The sequence below is a fragment of the Mobula hypostoma genome, chromosome 2 (genome assembly GCF_963921235.1).
Source record: "Mobula hypostoma chromosome 2, sMobHyp1.1, whole genome shotgun sequence".
Taxonomy (NCBI): Eukaryota; Metazoa; Chordata; class Chondrichthyes; order Myliobatiformes; family Myliobatidae; genus Mobula; species Mobula hypostoma.
This window is the reverse complement of record NC_086098.1, coordinates 126,353,318-126,359,985: the sequence shown is the minus strand read 5'-3', so window position 1 is coordinate 126,359,985 and position 6,668 is coordinate 126,353,318.

Below are 6,668 nucleotides of genomic sequence, written 5' to 3'. Positions count from 1 at the left end.
CATGGTTCGGTACCAGCAGCAGTGCAGGAGTTGCCAGTCAGCACTGAACTCATTGCAGGACTGCCTTAAGGACTCCAGCTCTGGATTTTTCTGCAGAGTTTACTCCCAACATTTTCCCCAAGAGTGGAAGTGCAGGGCAGTGAAGTTTAGGGAATCAGAGTTTTCCATCTCTTAGATGAGCTACCAACCACAGCTATTGAGCCCGATCTACACAAAGTGACTGGTTTTAAAGCAGCAGTAACCCATCTTTGCTCTTTCTCCCGTCAGTAGAAATAATTCCGTTGGATTTAGTAGCTAAGCCACATGTGAAGGCCAGGATTTGGACTTGGTTGTCAGAGGGTATTTGAGATGTATGCCAGAGGGAGCATTTAATAGGGAAATTAAATGGGAATTTACCCCACTATACCCTCCCCCCGCTATGACAAGCTTAAGGAATCATGCTACCTTGGACTCACGACATCTCACTCTTAAAAGCCTGCTACTTGCCATTCAGAATCAAAATCAGGTTTAATACCATCAGCATACGTCTTTGCTTTGTGGCATTGTACTTCTGGCACAAAACAAGAAGGTTCATAACATATACCAGTGGCACTAAGCCTGACTGTTATTCTGATTCTGACCTCCCAACCTCAAACACAATCTCCACCAGACTTCACTCCCCTTCCTCTTCTCTCCTTCCACCATTTTATACTGGTTATCACTCCTCTGTTCCTTCAGTCCCAATAAAGGGTCTCAATCCAAAACTTCGACTATCCATTTCCCTTCACTGGTCCTGCTTGACCTACTAAGCTTCTCCAACTGCTCTTTTTTTTATTCTAAATTCCTGCATGTGCTTGTGGTGTTGATCTATTTTTCTCTCTCCATGGGTGCTGAATATTTTCAACTCAGTATTTCCAACATGTCAAGTTATTCCACAATTGCATCAACTGCTGTGTTCTGCACTCAAAGTTTAATTGTGTTCTTTTGTTTCTTTTTCTCTCTCTAATCTATTATTGACAATTTGAAAATAAACTTGACAACTTGACACAACTTTATAAATAATTATGCAATCTCATCTGTCTTTATCTCCAGAATCATGACATTTGCTTCGTTTTCTCCACTCCTCTCCTTTTTGCAATTTAAATCACATCTCTTTTTGCACTTTTCAGTTTTGATGAAATGTTATTTCAATTTCTTTCTTCACAGATACTGCCTGACGTACTGAGTGTTTGGACTTTCCCTGTTTTTGCTTCTGATCTGCCACTTGCCTTTGCAAAATTATTTTCTTTTAAGTCTAATACTATCTTTATCTTCTTTAGTTAACCACTAACAATCACAAATTTCAATCACGGTACTTTATATTTGCCACTAACTTGAGTAATTTCACTTTGAGGTCATTATTCACCCTATTGAATTGTACATTCCTTGTGCAGTAAAATCTGCTCTCTGGATAGCTACAAAAAGATTATGTTTTAAGAAACTTTTCTGAGAACACTCCAATAGAAAGAATCCTTAGAACATTACTTATTCATTACCTAACTTAAGTTTCTCATTCTCTGTGTAGATTAATATCACCCATGATTATGGCTAAAAACACCCATGATTACTGTTATACCTTTCAACAAGCTTCAATTACTTCTTCTACAAAACACTGTTAATCTGGCAGCCTCAAGATTTGACTGGTGCCGGGTTTGCAGGTTTTACAGACTGCTGAATGCTACAACTAAAACTACGATATAGTTCTATTTATATATCAAGGTTTATTATTTATTATTCACAATCCCAAAGTGCTTCTACATCCTGACCTCATGAAGTTACATCATTTCTCTAAAATCATCATTGTTTGTATTCTCTGGATTTTTCCTGTACCACACACAAGAGAGGGAGGAGAACAGGGTAAATGAATACATTATATGACAGAAAAGAGGGCATGGCTGGGAGGGAATTGGTTTCTTAGACCACTGACCAGAGTTGACCTCTAAAAGAGGAACAGGACATAAGTGGAGGGGGATCAATATGCTGGCAGAGAGATTTACCAGGGCTATTGGGAAGGATTTAAAGTAGTCTTGCAGAAGGATGAGTCGCAAAATAGTTGTGTGTAATATGAAAAAGAGAATCAAATACAAGCGTTAATGCAAACCTGTCCAGCCACCAGGCCAGACAGAAGCAGGACAGGGAGGAAGATCTGACAGGCTCTATTTCATTTATATTAACTCAAAAAGACTGACAGGTATGGTAGATGAACTCAGGGCATGAATCAGCACACCGCTGTGATATTATAGCTGTTAAGAAACACAGCTAAGGGATGGGCAGGGCTGGCAGTGCAATGCTTCAGGGTACAAATGCAGCAGAGGCACAAGCTGCCAGAAGAAGTGGTGGAGATGCGGGCAATTACAAGGTTTAAAAGACATTTGGACAGATTCATGGATAAGAAAGGTTTAAAGGGATATGGGCCAAATTCAGGCAAATAGGACTAGTTTAGATAGATAGCTTGGTCAGTCTGGCCAAGTTATGCTAAAGGATGTGATTCTGTGCTGTATGTCTCTCTACAATTTTCCAGTTCTCTACCTTTCTAAATATCATGTATCCATTAATATAGCCTAGAACAGTGAGCTTGGAAATGCATAAAGGATGATTTTAATTTAAAGTTTAACAAGTCTGTTATGAGAAAACATAATGCCTTGGAACATCTTTCACACTGAGAAAAAAATATAGCAAGCCTTTAACTTGATATATTTTGACTTTTCATTTGTCTGATTGTTCTGATTGGACTAATTTATTTATTTTAGTAAACCCCCTTAAATGTATTAATTGACTTAATTTGTTGATTGTTCTGTTAGTTAACTAGTTTGGCAATTTCCTGTTAGCTCAATTAGACCGAAACCAGGTTCACTTCAAGTAACAGTAAGTTTGAATGCATCACCCTATGATCTAGCAGTGTATTGAAAACCAGCACTTTCCAACTGGCTGGAATACTCAAGGACATTTTCAACCTATCACTGCTGTAGTCAGAGGCTTCTACCTGCTTCAAAAGGGCAGCAATCATACCAGTGCCCAAGAAAAGCAGGGTGAGCTACCTCAACAACTATCACTTGTGGCACTCATATCTACTGTGATGAAGTGCAACATGCATGATACCCTCTATACCTATGATTGTGTGGCTAGGCACAGCTCAAAAGGCATATATAAATCTGTTGGTAGCACCACTGCTGTTGGGAGAATCTCAGATGGTGACTAGAGGTGTACAGGAATGAGATAGGTTGAGTGGTGTTGGAACAACATCCTTGCACTCAATGTCAGTAAGACTGAAGATTATGGACTTCAGAAAGGAGGTCAGGACAACACACACCAATCTCATTGAAAGGTCAGCAGTAGAAAGGATGAGCAGCTTCAAGTCACTGGGTATCAACATGTTGGGAATATCTGTCTTAGATCCAACACATTGATGCAATCATGAAGAAAGCACACCAGAAGCTCTACTTCGTTAGGTGTTGGAGGTGATTGGTAAGTCTCACAAATTTCTACAATACGTTGGAGAGTATCATGACTAGTTGAATAATCACCTAGTATGGAGGATTGCAAGAAACTACAGAGGATTCAAGGCTCAGCTAGCTTCATCACAGGCACAGCTCTACTCACCAACGAGGAAACCTTCAAGAGGTGGTACCTTAAGAAGGCAAATCCGTCATTAAGAATCCTCATAATCCAGGACATGCCCTCTTCTCATTACTACCATTAAAGAACTAAATAGTACAGGTACCTGAAGATGCACACTCAATGTTTTAGGAACAGCCTCTTCCCCTCCACCATCAAATTTATGATTGATCCATGAACATTACCTCTTTATTCCTTTTTTGCATTTTTGTTTTTGTAACTTATTAGTAATTTTTTACATCTTGTACTGGACTGTTCCTAGAAAACAACACATTTTGTGAAATACAGCAGTGATGGTAAACCTGATTCCGAGCTAACAATTGATTCAAGTAATTTGCTTCATTAGATCAAATAATTCAGTTTACCTGTTCAGCCCTTTAACTTATTTAGCTTGCTTGTTGACCCCATACACTGTTGGCAGGGTATTGGTTTTGGCTGCTGCTGTTAGTGCAAATCACCTTAATAACTGGATTGAGTGTTAGCTGTTTAGACTATTGGTTAAGTCATTTGATTAATTTGGCCACACACATAAAAGTTGCTGGTGAATGCAGCAGGCCAGGCAGTATCTCTAGGAAGAGGTACAGTTGATGTTTTGGGCCAAGACCCTTTGTCAGGACTAACTGAAAGGAGAGCTAGTAACAGATTTGAAAGTGGGAGGGGGAGGTCTGAAATGATAGAAGACAGGAGGGAGAGGGATGGAGCCAAGAGCTGGACAGTTGATTGGCAAAAGGGATATGAGAGGATCATGGGACAGGAGGCCTAGGGAGAAGGAAAAGGGGGAGGGGGGATGCCCAGAGGATGGGTAAGGGGTATAGTGAGAGGGACAGAGGGAGAAAAAGGAGAGAGAAAAAAAGAATGTGTGTATATAAATAAATAATGGATGGGGTACAAGGGGGAGGTGGGGCATTAGCGGAAGTTTGAGAAGTCAATCTTTACAGTAGAGGAGGCTGTGGATAGATGTATCAGGATGGGAAGGGGATGTGGAATTAAAATGTGGCCACTGGGAGATCCTGCTTTCTCTGGTGGACAGAGTGTAGGTGTTCAGTGAAACGATCTCCCAATCTGCGTCGGGTCTCGCCAATAAATCAAGGAAGGTAGTGCACCCGTGGCTGACAAGAGAAATTAGGGATAGTATCAATTCCAAAGAAGAAGCATACAAATTAGCCAGAGAAAGTGGCTCACCTGAGGACTGGGAGAAATTCAGAGTTCAGCAGAGGAGGACAAAGGGCTTAATTAGGAAGGGGAAAAAAGATTATGAGAGAAAACTGGCAGAGAACATAAAAACGGACTGTAAAAGCTTTTATAGATATGTAAAAAGGAAAAGACTGGTAAAGACAAATGTAGGTCCCCTGCAGACAGAAACAGGTGAATTGATTATGGGGAGCAAGGACATGGCAGACCAATTGAATAATTACTTTGGTTCTGTCTTCACTAAGGAGGACATAAATAATCTTCTGGAAATAGTGAGGGACAGAGGCTCCAGTGAGATGGAGGAACTGAGTGAAATACATGTTAGTAGGGAAGTGGTGTTAGGTAAATTGAAGGGATTGAAGGCAGATAAATCCCCAGGGCCAGATGGTCTGCATCCTAGAGTGCTTAAGGAAGTAGCCCAAGAAATAGTGGATGCATTAGTGATAATTTTTCAAAACTCGTTAGATTCTGGACTAGTTCCTGAGGATTGGAGGGTGGCTAATGTAACCCCAGTTTTTAAAAAAGGAGGGAGAGAGAAACCGGGGAATTATAGACCGGTTAGCCTAACGTCGGTGGTGGGGAAACTGCTGGAGTCAGTGATCAAGGATGTGATAACAGCACATTTGGAAAGCAGAGAAATGATCGGACAAAGTCAGCATGGATTTGTGAAAGGAAAATCATGTCTGACGAATCTCATAGAATTTTTTGAGGATGTAACTAGTAGAGTGGATAGGGGAGAACCAGTGGATGTGGTATATTTGGATTTTCAAAAGGCTTTTGACAAGGTCCCACACAGGAGATTAGTGTGCAAACTTAAAGCACACGGTATTGGGGGTAAGGTATTGGTGTGGGTGGAGAATTGGTTAGCAGACAGGAAGCAAAGAGTGGGAATAAACGGGACCTTTTCAGAATGGCAGGTGGTGACTAGTGGGGTACCGCAAGGCTCAGTGCTGGGACCCCAGTTGTTTACAATATATATTAATGACTTGGATGAGGGAATTAAATGCAGCATCTCCAAGTTTGCGGATGACACGAAGCTGGGCGGCAGTGTTAGCAGTGAGGAGGATGCTAAGAGGATGCAGGGTGACTTGGATAGGTTGGGTGAGTGGGCAAACTCATGGCAGATGCAATTTAATGTGGATAAATGTGAAGTTATCCACTTTGGTGGCAAAAACAGGAAAACAGATTATTATCTGAATGGTGGCCGATTAGGAAAAGGGGAGGTGCAACGAGACCTGGGTGTCATTATACACCAGTCATTGAAAGTGGGCATGCAGGTAAGGGAGGAAGTGTAAGGGCATATGTAGCACTTGTTCTGCTTACAAGGGTAAAATTCCATCTAGGTAGCCTCCAACCTGGTGGCATGAACATTGACTTCTTAAACTTCCACTAATGCCCCACCTCCCCCTTGTACCCTATCCATTATTTTATATACACAGATTCTTTTTCTCTCTCTCTCTCTCCTTTTTCTCCCTCTGACTATACCCCTTGCCCATCCTCTGGGTTGTTCCCCCCTCCCCCCGTCTTTCTCCCTGGGCCTCCTGTCCCATGATCCTCTCATATCCCTTTTGCCAATCACCTGTCCAGCTCTTGGCTCCATCCCTCCCCCTCCTGTCTTCTCTTATCATTTCGGATCTCCCCCTCCCCCTCCCACTTTCAAATCTCTTACTAACTCTTCCTTCAGTTAGTCCTGATAAAGGGTCTTGGCCAGAAACGTCGACTGTACCTCTTCCTAGAGATGCTGCCTGGCCTGCTGCGTTCACCAGCAACTTTTGTGTGTGTTGCTTGAAATTCCAACATCTACAGATTTCCTCGTGTTTGTGTAATTAATTTAGCCATTATGT